At 49.2% G+C, this 18,337-nt stretch overlaps 1 protein-coding gene across 1 annotated transcript in view; it reads left to right on the top strand.

Annotated features, from left to right (window-relative positions):
• The window catches only part of ACP2 (acid phosphatase 2, lysosomal), a 714,504-nt gene that overhangs the window by 121,264 nt on the left and 574,903 nt on the right, over window positions 1-18,337 (top strand). The gene's annotated exons all lie outside the window — the stretch shown is intronic.

Below are 18,337 nucleotides of genomic sequence, written 5' to 3'. Positions count from 1 at the left end.
CAGGGAGGAGGGAGCGCCGGCCCGCACTGAGTCTCGGCTGCCGGGGAGAAGCGCCAGAACGTCCCCTGTGCGGCTGCAGCGAGCTCTACAGTGACGGAGCACACGGGGGCCAGGACTGGTCTTGCCCAGCCCCATCACGCCTGGAAACGGGACAGCAAGGTCCTAGAGGACCCGAAGAAGGGTCCCCCACGAGATCTTGAGGATGACAGGAGCACCCTGCGGGAGGTGCCGAGCCGGCCCCCGGTGGGGGGTGCGCAGTTGAACCCGCACACTGAGGTGGGGGAGGACCCCAGCGGGACACGACCCATTCACACGGCGGCCGCCGGCGTAGACATGTGCAGAAGAGCGGTAGCCTGAGTGCCCAGACCCAGTGGCGGACCTGGAGCGCCCTGAGGCTGGTTAAGCCGCGGGTACCGGGCAGCACCCTGGACAGATATGCAAGACGTGGCTACTTGAGGCCAGTGCCCCCAATGTAGTCATATAATCGAAGCAGATCCGAGGGCCACCACGACACGGTCCCTGTGTGGAGGTTTTTGGGGCACTGGAAGGACTCAAGAGTGGGCAGCACATGGGCCTGGTAGGTCGGACCGGCACTGTGGGACAGAGCTGGGCAGGAGCCTGGACCTTGTGAAGGAAGGTTGCAATCACACGTGGAAGGACACAGTCCACTCTGGTAGTGAGACAAGCTATCGGAACACCCGAGATACGGTCAGGCCTGGCTCGGACACCTTTGGGGTACTTTGCACGCCTGAAAGGTCGACTGCACGCTGTGGATTTGGCCCGCTTGCCCCGTTGCACCGAAATGTCCAATAAACCCCCCAGACTAAGGGTCAAGCAGCCCACACTGGATGACTTTGCCAGAACGCCATCAAGCACAGAAGGGGCTAGGAAGAAAGAAAAGGCCCCCAACAAGGGTTCCGGCCCTATGGGCAACCAGGAGGTACTAGAGGCAATCGCAGACCTGAAGGTGGCCTGGGAGACCAATCTGGGCCTAACAATGGACAAACTGGAAGCCGCACTTGAGCTCAAGGTAGGAGCCGTGCAGGAGGACGTGAACCTTCTCCACCAAGATGTAAGGTTACTAGATGAGCGCACGGGGGCCCTAGAAAAAGAGGCAGCCCCGAACATGGCGGCCTGCGCGACTCATCGATCAGAACTTCATGCCCTAGCGCAACGTAGGGGCAATCTAGAGAACAGGGCTGAGGAGGCGGAGGGACGTGCCCGCAGAAATAACATTTGCATTGTCGGATTGCCGGAAGGTGCCGAAGGAACTAACCCCACAGAATTCATCAAGTCCATGCTACTACAGAAGATCCCCAGAGGAGCCCTATCCCAGGGGTTCGCCGTAGAGAGGGCTCACAGGGCCCTGATGAGGAGGCCGCCGCCGGGGTACCCCCCTAGGCCAGTGATTGCTAAGATCTTAAATTAGCGAGATCGGGAAAAAATCCTGGAACACTTTCGGAAGGGAGGCACGATACAGAGAGGGGCTGCGCTTATAACGGCATACCCAGATTACACCTTGCAAACAGAACTTTGGGTCGGTGAAAAGGAGATTGCGGGAAACCGGCCACAAGTACATGCTGCTCTATCCAGCTAAACTGAAGGTATTCCACAAGAGCAGAAACTTTTTTTTCCACACTCCTGAGGATGCTATGGGATGGCTGGACGTACAGAGCTGCCCCAGGAATCGGAGATCCAGGAAAACGATGGCGAAGATAAGTAGCGAGTGTTTGGAGCTTCCTGGGCGCTGTAGCAAGTGACATTGGGACTTGAATATAGCATTGCATATAACTGGTGGGTGTACAAGCCTGGGGCCGCAGTAATAAATATGATCCAGGGGCAATGGATACTTTTTGATATCAATAGGGGAGCTACACGGAGCCTGACCTCATAACCCCCACCAAGTAGCTTAGTTAGGTCACTGGTAGTCCGGTGACACCCTTCTGGGCTCTGGTTCTGGGACTCTAGGGCAGAGCCAAACGCGGGGGGGCCTGAGACCCAGGGATGGAGCTGGGCATGTGTTGGGGTTGGGGCGGAGGTTGGGGGAGAGGGGGGAGGGCTGTGGCGGTGTGCAGTGGTTTGAAGTTGGGGAACTGGGAGGAGGGATGTGGGTGGGAGGGGCGTTGGATGGGAGGGAAAGGGTAACGAGCCAAAACGTGAATCTTCAAAGGCGGGATAATAGGTGGAGGAGGAAGGTGGGACACTGCAGTTATGGCGCCAGGGTGCCTTAGAGTGGTCACCTGGAACGTCAGGGGCCTAAACAGCTACCTGAAACTGAAAAGGTGATGATGTACCTGAAAAGGATGAGGATTGATATAGCGTTGTTACAGGAGACCCACCCCACTAAGGAGAAACTAGAGGTGGTCAGGAAGAAATGGAAGGGGTGCATGGGGGAGCCATGTACTTGGCATATGCTAGAGGGGTTATCACTTGGGTGGCACCGCATGTACCGTTTCAGCTGCTCTGGGTTGTGGCGGACCCGGACAGCAGACTGCTTGTTGTTAAAGGAATAGTAGAAAACCGGGAAGTGTGTATTGTGAACCTGTACGCCGCTAACCATGACACAGCGGCCTACTATAGGACGCTATATAGCAAAATTAGCCCCCTGCTGGGGGGGTGGGATCCTGTGGGGCAGAGACTTCAACTGTGTACTTAACCCTAGGGTGGACAGATCGGCATCCCGTTGACAGACAATTCTCACACTATACAGCACTGCACGACCTTCACACGAGGTTGGAATATGTGTTCACCTCCACGGGGCTGGCAGAAGAGATGGAAGGCACGGAATACAAAGCAAGGGTGCTTTCAGACCACTCCCCCCTGGTCCTGGAGTGGCGACACCAGCCCCCAAGGGCACGGATCCCCACCTGGAGACTCAGGGCCGAGGCCCTGCAGGACCCGGGATTCCGGGAGGATTTAAGAGAGGCGATCACCAAATACTTTGAGATCAATACTGGCAGCGTTAGCTCCATGGGGACCGTGTGGGAGGATTTCAAGGTGGTTATGCGGGGGGTCGCCATATCGAAATCCAAGGGACTTCAGGGAGGCTTAGAACAAGAGTTGAGGCGAATTGAAGAAGAGCTAGAGATAAGATAAGGCAGCTACAACGATCTAGCGGGGAATGCTGGGACAGGCTATGTAATATAAACTACAAGAAATACGTGGAAAGACAGCACGCGGGAGGAGATAAACTGGGCAGGCTGCTGGCCTGGCTATACAAGAGCGAGAAGCCGCGATCGGTGATCAGGGAAATAGAAGGGGACGAAGGGCAGACCCGGAACACCCAGGAGGAGGTGAACGTAGAGTTCTTGAAATATTATAAACACCTCTATGAGGACCCAGGTGGCCCGAGAGACCATGCAATCAAGGAGACGTTGGAGGACGTAGACCTTACCACTCTAGATGATGCAGAACGTGCCAACCTAGATGCCCCTATTACAATAGAAGAACTCGAGCTGGTAGTCCAGCAATTGTCCACCTGTAAAGCCCCTGCGTCGGATGGGCTGGCGAGCGAATTCTATAAAGTCTACAAGCAGGAACTGCTTCCCCCGCTGCTGGCCATGCTTAATGAGTTGTACGAGCAAGGCAGACTACCACCGTCCCTGAAGGAGGCGGGGATCATTCCGCTCCTGAAGCCAGGCAAGCCTAGCACGAACTGCGGGTCGTACAGACCCCTCTCAATGCTTAACCAAGACAGTAAAATCCTTACTGCTGTGCTAGCGAACAGTCTGAAGGCCGTTAATGGTAAACTGATACACACAGACCAAACAGGCTATGTCCCGGGCAGGAACATAACTGAGAACCTTAGGAGGTTGCACCATATCATTAACCAAACAAGAGAAGACCCAGGAGAAATAGTTATAGCCTCATTCGACGCGGTCAAGGCCGTTGACTCAGTTAGATGGCCTTGGCTGACCGCGGCTTTAGAGGGCTATGGAGTGGGTCCGGGGTACCGCAGATGGGTGAACATGCTATACAGCACCCCGATTGCTAGGGTTAAAACGGGGGATATTATCTCGGATAAATGGCAGCTCAGTAGGAGGACCAGACAGGCTTGCCCGTGGTCACCTATGCTATACATACTGGCGCTGGAGCCACTGGCCATCTGCCTGAGACAACAATACGAGGAGATAGGCATCCCTACTGCGGGGGGCATGCATCTTGTTTCCCTATATGCAGATGATATATTGTTGTATCTGCGCTACCCGGAGGAGAACATGCAGTATATACTGGAGGTGCTGGAGAAATTTGCTGCCCTCTCCGGCATAGCGGTGAACCCCAAAAAGTCCAGTGTGTTCCCCCTGGGGAGGTACAGGCATGTCCGCCCTGAGAGCCTGCCAATATTGCCAATACCTTGGTGCACTGAGTCGTTCCGATACCTCAGAATAGACCTACATCATACAGCGGGGAGAAGAACATGTACACAACACGGTAAAGGCAGTGGTGGGAATCAAAAATACCATGGGATTTTGGTCCAGGCTACCGCTGGCTATGGTGGGGAGAGCCGCTTTGCTCAAAATGGTAGTCTTCCCCAGATTGCTGCATTTTTTTGTTAACATCCCGCACGTAATCCCGAGGCGCTTTTTTGCTGGTCTCCACGGTTTGTGCCGAGGCTTCATTTGGAACAACTCCAGGAACAGGGTGGCCCTCTGGAAATTGCAAAATTTGTGTGACGGGGGGGGGGGGATAAACTTGCCGAACTTTGAACTGTATTACCTGGCAGGGCAGCTGCAGTATGTAGCGAGGTGGCTGTCTGATGATGAGACGGCTGAATCTAGACTGCTGGGCGGGGAACCGGCCTCCTTCTTTCTCTGAGAGGTGGTGTGGCTGTCCAAACCAAGGGTTCAGGAGATGGCGGGGATTCTAGTACTGGGCTGGGAGTTGTGGCATAGAGCGTGGCAGACATCGTGACACCAAGTTCCATTCTCCATGCAGATGCCGCTGGCGGCACTATGCAGGGAAGACCAACAGCTGATGCAGGGGGTCTGCAGGTACTGGGAACCAGTAGACCTGGCCACCCTGGGAGACATATGGCAGGAGGGGGAGGCGTTGGAGTTCCCGAACAGATAGAGGATACAGGGTTGCATGAGGGGCAGTACATAACTTACATTAGAATGCTGAAAAGGGTGCGAGCAAGGTGGCCACCGGCGGTGCTCACAGCGCAACCGGATGCCACTATCGAGCCGATACATGATGTCTCGGAGGGCGGGCATGAGATTTTTCGTATATATGAGCTGTTTGGGACCAAGGTGGGGAAGGAATTGACTCAACTGAGACAAATGTGGGAAGAAGAGGTGGGGGAGCCCATGTCGGACGGGCTCTGGGAAAGGGCCCAAAGATATCACAAAAAAGTGTCTCGGAACGCTAGGCTCCAACAAATTCAACTGTTAGTCACGCATAGAGCATACCTCTCCCCCAGTAAGATCGCCAAGTTTGGTGGTCAGGCGGCTCAGAAATGCCCTAGGTGCGGGGAGATGGAAGCCGGACTGCTACACATGTTCTGGGCCTGCCCGGAGGTGGGAAGGTTCTGGTCAGAATTAAAGACACGCTTAGCAGGATGCGGCATCGCTATGGAGGTGGAGTCGGCCTGGGCGTGTATGTTGGGGGGGGGTTTCCCCAGGCAATGTAACTCGAGGCATATAAGCAAAATGAAATACCTAGCATATATCCTGGCCAAACGAAGGATAGCAATGGGCTGGAAAGCGGTCAGAGACCAAGGATAGAGCTGTGGTGGGCTGACCACCTGAAATGGGCAGAGGCAGAAATGACAGTCTGGTTCGAAATGCTATTTAGAGGGGGGGAGGAGGAGGTAGGACCCCTAATTGAATGGAGACAGCTAGTGGCCACCATGAAAGGTCCACCTTAGTCCGATCACAGTGATGTTGAAACAGATACCGAGACGGTAAACCCGCCTGAAGAAACACAAGCTGATAACAGGGACAAATTGGCTCAAGTTGGGGGGGTTTGGGGGAAGGGACTTAAGAACTCGGCTTGTAACATTATGATGTTGAATTATTTGTGGACGTCCCGAGTTTTGTAATGTTTGGTGTGTTGTTATAAAATAATAAAAATGTTTAAAAAAAAAAAAAAACAATTAGCGCCCCTCTGACCTTCTCCCGCATTCCTCCCCAAAAAACATCTTGCCCTTCATTCGGGGCATATACACTCACAAAAGTGAAAAGTCGGCCCCTCAGCTCTCCCTTAACCATAATATAACACCCTTCAGCATCAGCTATGTGGGCTTTGGGGGAGAAGTGGGCATTCTGAGAAATCAAAAGGACGACCCCACGTTTTTTCGCCACATAAGAGGCATGAATCATTTGCTGGACAGCCCTAGATCTGAGCGCAGGCTCCCTCCCCTTGACCCAATGGGAGTCCTGTAGGAAAAGAAAGTGAAGTTTCAATCTAACAAATTCCCTCAACAACAAAGACCTTTTAGTCGGAGAGTTCAGACACCCGTACATTTAAGGACCCCACCGACATCAGCTGTAAGGAGTCAGCCATAAGAAAAGCCAAGAAGATCTTCTGCCCCCACAGGGGTGACTATAGAGAGTGCCCAACCCCTAGACCTCTGTGCACATGTGAAGCCCAAATAAAAGCATATATGACCCCTTAAACCAGGTAGACCCAAGTGCAAAAAACGACCCATCCCAACTCCCAAAAAAGAAACCCACTTCGAACCACCACCCACTGCACCCTTCCCCAACAAAACTCCCCACCCAACCTACCCCTGAGCGCCTGGAACGGACACAACATCCACTTGCCGCACCACCAGGCCGCCAATGATCGTCTCCACTTGAGCGAATTACGACAAGAACAACCTGAAATTCTGGGTCCCCCCCAACTACAAAGACACAACCCAACAGTTCAAACTCCCTAACCTCCTCCCCACCAACAAAGCATAGCCCTGCAGACCGAACACAGGAAGGTCTCAACATTCTTGCACAAGGTCAGATAGCCAACCATAAGGTCCCCGGGCACTCAAGCATGCATAAGAAGCAGGACCCTTCATGTCAACGGCCCATCGCAGACTGCTCTGGGGAGGGCGGGGCCACCTTTCTGTACTTCCTGTGCCCCTGGACGCGGCGCCGACCCGTTGCGTCCGAAGGATCCCGCTGAATCCCCTCCTTCCCGGCTCCCAACTCCGGACCTGAGGACGTGGCCCCCAGCAATTTGCTACTGACTTTGTGAATCTCCGACTCCGTAGTTAGGGAGTACTTATAGTCATCCAACTTGAACGTAAGTGAGAACGGGTGCCCCCACCTATAGTGCACTCCCTTAGCCTGGAGCCACTTTGTCAGAGGGCCACACAGTCTCCGGTGGGCGATGGTGAGCGCTGAAAGGTCCTGATAGATCGATATTTTATCACCCTCCCATTCGAAAGGGCCCTTCTGACGTGCCAGCTCTAGAATTTTTGACTTCTCTACATAGTAGTGAAATATGACCAGAATGGATCTCGGACCTCCCGCACGACCTCCCGCTCTGTGGGCTCTGTCAAATGTGGGCTCTCTGGTATTCTCTACATCAAAGAGCTTACTTATGATTGACTTGACTCTCATCGCAATGTCCAACTGGGTCTCCCCCTCCCGCTCCGGGACACCCAGAAACCTGAGGTTGGATCGCCGTTCCCTATTCTCCAAGTCATCAAGCTTAAGAGCGACCTTCTTCTCTCGCCTCTCTAACTCTGCCAGGCGCATGTCTAATTGAGTCTCGAATCGGTCTGCCGAGGTCTGACTGGCCTCTAAGGCTTGGACCCGGTCCTCGACAGTGTCCACCTTTTTATCTAGAGAGTCAAGCCGCCTGCCAATATCAGCCCTGAAGCCGCGGATCTCCTCCAACAGGGCCGCCATGTTCTCGCTCATGGACTGAGCCTCAGATGTCTCCGATGGACCTGCCGCCTGCATACTGGTCCCGCCTGGCGCCTGTTCAGGGGCATGCCGATACTTGTGCAGAGATTGCACCCAGTCCATCCAGAAACAAGAGAGGCGCGAACCACCTGAGATGTTCCAGAAGCAGGCACAAGGAGATCCCCTCCCCCACAGACAACCAAGTCATCCCAGCGATCCAGTTGCTGCTCAGCTCCCTACACTCTAGGGTGATACCAGGTGGGCCACAACTGCAAGCTAGCTCCAGGAGATGCAGCAGTATAGGCCCATACACGAGACCCACCAGCAAAGTCCACTGGCCCGGCACACTCCAGAGCAGACCTCACCCACTCCCTGGACTACCTCTGGGAGCCTTCTGCGCAGTGGACAGCAGCGAGTACAACCACAGAGTCCGAGGTGCCCCACCACCAGCGCGCGTGTATTCCTGACTGTGCACTCAGATGCCCGATGACCACCCGTAAATGTGGGGCAAAAACCAGGCCAGTAGTGTCCCCCACGGGATTCCTCTGCAGTTCAGGTGCCACTGTTCACAGCAGGATTGCCAAAGAGACCAATCTCAGTCCTCCTCCCGCACCTCGAACTACGGGGGACACCAGCCCAAGTCCCAACACACCACTGACCCAGCAAACAGTCTGAGCTTCAGGGAAAGTCCACAGAAAACCCGCTCGAGGCAATGGAGACAAGCGAACTATAGGCAGGCTGCCGGCCCCTGCCAGGATCTGCACGGGCCGTCCAGGCCCAGGAAAAGTCCAATATGGGGGGGCCACCAGGCCCTGCAGGAGCAAGGGCGCACCACCACCCCGGGCTGCACGTACCTGGAGAGCCACGCTAATGGAACAGCTCCGCGGGGCAAGCCGGCGGGCCTGTCCAGGCACACGGGATCCAACACCTAAGGTCCCGCAAGTAGGGCTGTCTGGCCCGCCAGGACCGCTCCAGGCGCCCTGCTCGCAGCCCCCACAGGGACCGCGACCGTCACGCCAAAGCACTTCGCTGTGGGGGAGGAGACCGCGGCCCAGTCTTCTGCCCCTCCCCCTCCGGCAGGCAGTCAGCAGCCGCGCGGTTCCCGCCACCGGGCGAACTGTCACTCCACTCCAGCTTGCTGCAAGACGGCGGCCGATCTCCGGCTCGGAGGAGTCCACCAGCACCGGAGGCCACAGTCCCCTAATGGCCACCAGCTTCAGCATGCTCAGGAGGGGGTCAGACCTCGACTTCCATGGGGATGTGGGGGCCCAAACAGTCAAATTCCGCACCCAAGGGAGGAGATCAGCCGAGACCTGTCACCACATCTCGGTGCCCCCTAGCGGCTCCTAAAGGATTTTTTTAAGGACTTAAAGGTTTCCTTTTTTCACTATGAAAAGAGACCAACTCTTCTAAAAATTGTATTTCAATTGAACCAAGTAAATAAAAAATAAAAAAGATAACCTATGTTAAGGTTTTGCTTTCTACTTTTGAAACTGATTTTTTTCAGTTCTAGCTTGAGAAAGCTTAACTGTGCCAGATGTCTGATACCAGTCGGCTGCTTCTTAATGCACAGTGTAACTTTCATTGGTGCATTGCAACTTACATTTGGCTTTTTCAATCAGTCACCTCCTCAATTCTGGCTATCGCATCTTTTCCTTCAGAGATAGTAGTTATTAAAACGTTAAAATGGCCCATTTCTAATTCAAGACCTAGGGTTGCTGTTACGTGACAGTTACATTTCAAGTTTGCGTAAGCTGCTGGGGATGGGCCGAGAATATTTGTGCAGCAATATATTGTGTGTCAATTGTGCTTCTGCTAAGGTCTGCAGGAGCCAGATTGCATTTGCGGACGCTTTCTCCTACTCTGTATCCCCACACCCACCTCTCCCTCAACTATAAAACACCCAAAAAGTTGCTCCTGAGCAGTCCTCGTGGACTCATCTTCCATGTTGGTGGCAGTGCCTAAGAAACCAGACAGTCTCTTTGAGTGGTCCAGATTCAGGAATTGGTCACAGACATCCGGGACAACATGCAGACAATTGATTACCGAACATGGTGTCTACAATCCTGAAAGGGAGGTTTGGATGAGGGCATTGAAGACTTGAGTTCAGTGTGTGCAGCAGTAGGGTGGCGATTGTGAGGTGTGACTTAGTGATGCGAGCCATTCGCAACCTGCCAGCATAGTAAGGTGGGAGTCATGGATATGTTTGTACCATGATGCTGAGTTGGGGGTTAGGGGTTGGTGAGGCAAGAATGGGTGACTGTTGAAAACACTTAAATGACTTATATAACAGACGTATAATAGTTTTATGCTGATAATGGCATACTTATTTTGTTCAAAAAGTAAGCAGGCAGGTCAGTCCAGATATAAAATTGTAGAGGAAGCCCCATCTTGCATCTTGGAGCGCTAGCATGCTGCAAGGAGCCAGAGGAGACTTCTTCCACACTACTGCCTCCCTGATCTGCTTCTTGCTGCTTAACATCGTTGGTGATTGGCTCCAAGACCTTATGCCAATCTCCCCTCCCCCAATCTGTACTGGAGAGGTGGACAGATGTGCCATTATCAGCTTGCGCTCATTTGTCTTGCAACTGAAATCTGAGGCTTTTCGTCCCTTCTTCCCAAAGTAGAGCCCCTCCTGTGAGGCTAGGGAGGTGAGCCCACTCTGCAATACCCTCCCTAGAGTTGAGGTAAGTGGGGCCTCAGTGGGAGAGACCTCTCCTTTGGGGAAAAGGTCTCCCGTTCCCATGATGAACTCCCAAGGGCTGAACATACTGTAGCTTAAGTGGGATGCTGAAAGGACCAGAATATATGAAATATGGGATTAAGAAACACATCATCAATGCCATTATTTTATGGGAAACAAGCAAATCCCTTCAAATACAAAATGACCAATCTACTGGGACGAGTAGGTTGATTAATGAGTCTTCTGTGAGAAGGCAGCCAGAAGAGAGACAAGCATGTATGTATGATTGCAGAACTCCCATGCTATGTCATACCTGGGGAATACGGAAACCCAGAAGCCCGCAAGTTGAGAACTCACCTGAGAACGCAGTGCAGGATACCCGTAATATTGCGAACACGAACAGAGAGAAACCAGCCAGGCAGGAGTTTGCGAGAAAGTGGTGACAAGACCATGAATGAGAAGCTGGGGTGGATGGTCTATCCACAAACTATCGCCAGGACCACCAACAGAAGCGAGTCACGAGGTGTCCAGTCACACAGTGAAGTACCGGGGCACTACGAAGAAGCAAGTGAAAGCGGATAGAGGGAGACACCAGTGAAACAAAGCAAACATCGGTCTGTGATCCGAGGTCAGGTGCCCAACCAACAAAGCCCCAGAGGACTTCCCCTGTCAGGATCGAAGGTAACAGGAAAGACAGGAAGCGGGGCAGGCACCCAGGGAATCGTTATACTGCATAAAAAAAATCGTCTCAGTGAAGAATATGAAACAGAGTTCACTTGGAAACACATCCTATTGACACTGGAGAAGTAACTGTTCAAAAGCTAAACAAAGCAAGAGAAAAGCAGTGGGACGAAATACCCTGGGAAAAGTGAAAGTAACTAAATACCTTATATAAGAAGAGTATAATGCGAGAGAGAGAACAAAGTGTGAGCTAGAGTTTGAGAGAACTAGTCAACTGGGCTATATATGAAGGGAAGTATCCCAAGTAAAGGGGATATACAATTTTCCAGGAGGCAAAACCAACCTGAAGAATAATACTTTAACAAGATACACTAACAGTAACATTGCGAGCTATGAATCCTATGAGAAAGTCCCAAAAGGGATTCCCAAAGAGAAAGAAAGATTTAGTAATACAGTTGATCAACTAAAGAGACTGATCCACAAAGTCACAAGAGACTGTTTGAGAATTAAATACTGTACGCAAGACGGCCGCTGAACCAGACGAGTAGCTGGCGAATCGGGATCATATGCTGCATGGGTTATTCACCCAAAATTTGATAGTGGGATTATGTGAACGCCTACCGCCATCCACAGGGCCAGATGCAAGTGGCAAGTTCCATGCCGGCTACAAGAACCGAGGAAATCTGATACGCTTTTCGGTTGAGTGGACACAAAAGATTCAAATTCCACATGAACAAGACTAAAGGACCAGTCGTTTGTCATTCCTCACCAGATTGCAGGCCCGGCGCCCGTAAACACCTACCTATGGGGATGTTCCCAAATGCTGGTTCAGAAGAGAAGATAGATTAATCTTGTGTAAAAGCAACTTAATAGTAGAATTTATGTTTTTCTTGAATAGTAAAAATCAAGAGAAATTCATTGGAGATTTTTTCTTGTGTACGCACATTCTTTGGACAACAGTGTTGATGTTATTTTCAGACAGCCCCTGAAGAATTGCCAGTATATATTGTTTCCAACAGGATGGAAAGAAACATTTTGGGATGTTATTCTTGAAGTATGAATTGGTATGAGTATGATATTATCAGTATGAATGGAGTGCGTGATGCGTTTTATTGTCTTAATCATTCTGCACTGCACAAGACACTTTTTTATTAGTAAAAAAGAAGGCATCAATTGAAATGCTTTGAACATGACAACTTCCTGTCATGTTTTGCACTGTGTATACGACTAGAAATTCACTAGTGGTCACTTATTAGTCCTCCTATTTTGATTGTGTTTTTAAACCTGTATTAACATTAATAAAATGTGTTACAATTTGATTCCTGCTTCCTGAATTGGTAGACATATCTGGCTCTCTTAACCAGTGTTTGGTTAATTACAACTCTTCAGCAACAAAATGGTCTGCCCCTGAGCATTGTTGTTTGCTGTTAAAGGTTTTAAAACCTAATTGAGGGATTGCTTTGAGGTCTCAGTTTCCCTTTGCAGAAGAGACCTCACTTGCTGCTCAGCTTAAATAATAGCCAGTCAAAAAGAGTCAGTTCAACAGAAGAGATATCACTCATTCCCCAGTTTCAAATGATAGTCAAGGACAGTCTGAAACATGAAATATCACCCACAGGCACCGAATACAGGGGGAAAAGGCAACTGCTCCCTTAGTTCTTTAGCAATGGTTGCAGGAATATCACGTTGCCTCTATAGAATTGTGTACAGTTTTCAGTTTCTGGCTGTACATTCCAGTGGTGGCTGTTGAATTCTTTAATTGGAGGGGTGTAAATATTTCCTCAAAATATGCCAGAGCGACTGAATGTTTTGCGAGGAAGCCCGAACCAATCAGGAGACAGAGCCGTTGCAGTGAGAAACACGCCAGAGCCCAATACAGTAAAAGAGATACAGCAATTCCTAGAAAAATGACTGACTCTCCCTATTGCCATGGGAATCTTCCCTACCTAACCAAACTAACTAAGGGTGCCCGTCTTTCGTCAAGAGTCCAAAGAAAAATGTTTTCAGTCCAGAAACTAACCCTAACTTAGTCTATTACTAGACCTAATAACTCAAAATGGACAAAATATACTTCTGGCACCTTCCCTTCAGCCGTCTGTCTTGGAGCTTTGTTTTCAGGGTTTTCAATTGCCACAAGTCTGATTTTGTCACATTCAGACAACAAATTAGTAGTAACTATTGATTCTGACTCTCTGCGTCTCTTTCATGAGTTTCTGTAGTTTGTGCTGTATATACAAGTCGACTGTCCAAGAGGGTGCGAGACCTACCAATGCCCCTCCTGCTATCTTTTTGGATGGAGTCTTGTATATTCCATCCACTTATTATTAGTCCCTTATACTCTTTTTAGTTGATTCTTTCTCTGCTGGGGTCTGTCATACCCTTAATGATGGAGTGGCACCACCAGTACGGGGGCCTGTGGTGGGTCAGAAAGAGGACATTGACTCTTTGAGGTCATTTCAATGATGTATTTATGAAAGAATAAATATAATGCCTAGCTGTCCTTTTTTCTATGGGGTGTTCCCTACCTATTTAACTAGCTAAAGTTTTTTGTCAGTCGTCTTGTGAATGTCCAAAAGAAAAGTGTCCACAGTCCAAACTAAATCTAACGGATCCTATCACTATTCTAACAACAAAAGATCGGAGAATGGCCCCCTTCTCCTTGTGCTTGCTTCTTGCAATTCTCTTCTCCTGTGACTTCTTTAATCTGTTCATATAGTTCCTTCAAGACTTTATTACAGTCCTTTTCCTGTTTAAACGTTGGCTTCTTGAACCCTGAACAATTACTTGGATCATATAGGGTTACTTTCCCAAGGTAGTGATACCCAGTATCTGTAAATCTTTTTTTATATCCCCTTCTCTTTTCCTAATGTCGCAATATTCTTTCTCTTTATCTCCTCACTCCGAATGTGCCTTAAAGATCCTATTGCATTCGTATTTCTCTCATTAAACACTCTGATTTTCTCCTCAGGTGTTTGTTTCTTAACTTTCATGTCTCTTTCCAGGTTTATTATATTAAGACTTCTCTTGTAATCATCATTCCATTTTCTTACTCTTTCGGGTATATCAATAGGACGAGCATGAATAGTCCCATAACGATTCCCCTTAGGCCTCCTGGGTCTCCTGTTTTCCTCTTTACCTGGACTTGCCTGGGATAACATCACCAGGGCCTTCGTATGTTTGGAGGTTCTCTGTTTACCTTGTTTCCTCTGCCTCTTGCTTGTCTCTGCCATCCCAAGCTCCGTATCCTCCCTCATTTCGGGTTAAGAGCTCCACGGGTAACCAGATAGTAGGTGGTCAGGCCGCATATTGGTCTCGGTGTTGATTGAGGGACCGCCAGTCCACCACAGAATCTCTGTGGTCACACAACCACTATTGCCTTCTTTCTTCTTCGTTCTCGCTGGGCGCTCGGTGTCCCGTGCCCTGGTCTCGGCTTCCTTGCAGTTTTCACACTCCTGGGCTTTGGCGTCTGCAGTGTCCTTCCCTGCTCAGGTGTGCGTTGGCCTGAGGCTTTGCAGGCTGACGTACGTGCCTCTCAGCCTCCGCTTGCTGCGGCGTCTCTCCAGTTCATTGTATTCATCCCAGTTAAATGGGACATTCATTTCCTGGTTGACAATAACAAATGGCAGCTTCTTCTTCCCAGTTTCTGTATTGAATGTCCTTCAAGTTGTCTGATATTCCCACATAGGCCATACAAGAATTTGGGAGTTCCTCATAGGAACAGGAGACTCTCCCAGTGAGGTCCCACTTCTCTCGACCCCTACGGAGTGTGCTGCAGAGCAGGCCTACCTCCCTAGCTTCACAGGGGGGGAGGGTGGAGGGCTCCCCCTTCGGGAGAAGGAACAAATTCCCTTGATTCGTCAAAGGCCTCTCTACTGGGCTCCCCTTTCTCTCACTTTGTAAAATTATTACTTGCACTTAACACAGTTTTTCTCTGTTACTTAAGCGTTAATGCGCAAAGGGGCGTTCCGTTTGTCTTCATGTGTTCTATTTACTCCAGCATTAGTTGAAACCAAACAAGAGGGAAACACATTGCTTGTGATGGGAGGCAATCCCATATAGGCAGATAGTGTTGCTTGCACAGGGAGTTTGTTGTGGGAATGAGTCTTTGTCCCCTAGAGGGGAGTCACTCCCAGTGAGTCCCACTTGCCCAGATCTCTAGGGAGGGTTTTGCGGAGCAGGTTCACCTCCTTAGCCTCAAAGTGGTTAGCTCCCCCTCGGGAGAAAGATAGAATACACTCAATTAGTTACAGGCAGGCTCATGTTCTTCTGTTTTTTTTTATGGTGATCAATTGAGTGACTGTGTCAAAGGGACACCATTTATTAGTTTATTTTTTAATCATTGTTTTCTGGTACATAAATCCAGTTGAAAAACAGTAAGACTCCAACCCCCAGAGTACATTGATTTGTTAAATGAAAACCCATCCTGACCTGGCCTGAACCCACGGATGACATAGTGACATGGAGACACGTGGTCACACATGGCCAGCCTCCCTATATTGTGTACTGGGAAACGGTAAGAAGACATTGGGGATATTGTGAACAAAATATTTGAACTAATTTGTTTCTTACTGTTCTTAAAGTTTTAGACAAAGGGGCTAGGATTTGGAAAGAAACCAAAGTGTTGTGGGTTAGAGCAAATTAAGTTATGAAGAGTGAGTTGCATTTGACTGGATAACTGGCATTCTTTGGAGTTGTAGGTGTCTGAACGCAATATCATGCACATATGAGCTTTGCATGAAAAAGATCTCTGTGCACGGGTAGAAAACAAGCATTAATAAAGCTAGCAGTTTTGTCTTGTCTGTAGTGAAAGCGTTTTATTTATAGCTATGCATTAACATCACATGACCAGGTACCAGCACGTTCACGTTTTGTCTAGTGTTACGATTGCATGCGCTGGTTACCATAACTTTGCAGATTTTGTCATATTTTAACACACACATATCATATTGCATGTGTTGTCATCATATAGCATGGTGCTCACATGATTAGCAGTACTCCTACAAACTGCCAGCTTTTGTCATTAGACGGCAGCAACTCATAAGCTTTGCTAGGTATTTAAGAGATTTTTCCATACACTTGAATTATATGCCAGAAATTGCAATTATGTGCCAGTTGTTGGCACTGTATGCCAAGGACTTACTCCATGAGTCCACCATTGCTATCATTTGCATAGGCATTCATGTCATTGTCAACATATACAACATATTGGCATCATATTTTCAAGTACTCACTGTATGCCAGGTTTTGACCTATATGTCTACTTGACAGATATTGATAGAAAGTACTTAAATAAACAACATGGCTCGATCTCCTCATAATATCTCCTTTCCTTCTCCCGTCCACTATGGTGCTTTGAAGCAACTTAAAGGTGTTCTTACGCGCCAAGTATATGACCTAACATTATGGCTTGGAGCTGCCTCAATATCCTCAGCTCCTAACTCATTTCCTTTCTGCCAGACCCCCTTCCATTCTTGTCCTGGAGCATTTGAACATTATCTGGGTGGTACGTTAGGCACTTCATCAGGGCTAAAAGTTTCAAGCTACTAGCCAGCCAGAAAGTCACTTTCCACCTCGATTTTCCACACTCACACAGAACACTATTTCTTACTCGTCAAGAGACCATTTGCACTAGCCAATGGCTAGTGGTGAGTGCATATTTTGAGCCTTGGTTGCTTGTAGTTCTCTTGCTGACTAATTGCTGGACTACCCCTGTTTTTCGCTCCACCCTCCATTGTGTATCTGCTACCCTCACTGTGTCCTTCCGCCAATGACTTGTAAAGCACTCCGTTTCTTCCTGAAGCTAGGCCTCCGCTCAATAAATACCCTAATGATGATGATAATATCAGTGGCCTAATATTAAATATGTATTTCAAAGAAGTTATTCTCACCTTGATTACATTTCTAATTATTTGTTTCTAATAGTTGGAAGAACAGATCACACAGCACTGATAGATGCTTCTTTTGAGGCAAATCTTCGTTAATGAAATAACATAAGCATGAGATAATGAAAATTGAGTTCTATGTTGTTCTTTATCTACTAATTTTAAGTCAATAAAACTATTGAAACCACAAGAATTTAATGAGGTTGGGGAGGGATTGAGGTGCAGTGTTTATGCATACATGCATATATACCACCATTCCGTTTAGGAGCTAGGAGTCCAGTCCTAGTATTTACTTTGCATTTTGGGACTTGTATTCTAGAATTTCAGTGTTAACTTTCCCTCAGAAGCTCAGTGTTACCCGAGCCCTGGTTCTCTCCAGGCTTGACTATTGCAATAGCCTCCTCCTGAATCCACCTTCTTCCACTCTGCATCCCCTACAGCTAATCGAGCATAGGGCAGCAAGACTTATCCTTGACCTCAAGGCCAGGTAATGCATCTCTCCTGCCCAAAAAAGTCTTCACTGGCTCCTGGTTGCTTCACAGATTAAATTCAAATCCATCTGTATCATCCAAAAGGCTTTCTGGGGCCTACGACCACACTATCTGCAACTCTCTATTACTTAATATTCCCCTTCTAGACCTCTGCGCTCCTCCTGCACCAACCCTCTCTGTGTAAAGTGTTTCGCTAAACAGAGGGCAGGAGGTTGATCACTTTCCCCAGCTGGCTTCCTTCTATCGAACAGACACTCCCCGCCTCTGCATCTTGAGCAGGATTTCCTTAAATTCTGTAAGCTCCTCAAGACCTTCCTCTTTACCTCCTCCTTCCCCCCTTCTCTCCTCTGCTAATGTTACAGTTGCTTTGGGTAGGTACCAGGGCCCTTATGCATCCTCTGGGCTCTGACCTCCCACACTCAATCGCCCCCAGCTTCTATCTTCAGCACTTGCCTCTGTACACCCTCCGTCCTGAGGGCTTGCACTCATTTTACCATGCACTTCATATGTCGCTCACCAATGAACACAGGCACCGCAGCACCTACTCCCACTGACCCGTCGCTTCTGCACTTGCACATTCTGAATGCATAGTAGGTTTGTCATTTCTTTTTCCCCTCCACTGTATTTATTATCTTTGTTTATTAATGTCTCTTATTCTCATGTCCCCTCTCTGTTGCCCTCTGGCCACGTTGAAACATAATTTATTTGCTGTATGAGTGCGTAACAGCCAAATAAATAAGTCTCAGAATGCAA

The sequence above is a fragment of the Ambystoma mexicanum genome, chromosome 11, assembly GCF_040938575.1.
Source record: "Ambystoma mexicanum isolate Mex_15411 chromosome 11, UKY_AmexF1_1, whole genome shotgun sequence".
Taxonomy (NCBI): Eukaryota; Metazoa; Chordata; class Amphibia; order Caudata; family Ambystomatidae; genus Ambystoma; species Ambystoma mexicanum.
Note: the sequence above shows the minus strand (reverse complement) of the source record. Positions and strands in the feature narration are given on the sequence as shown.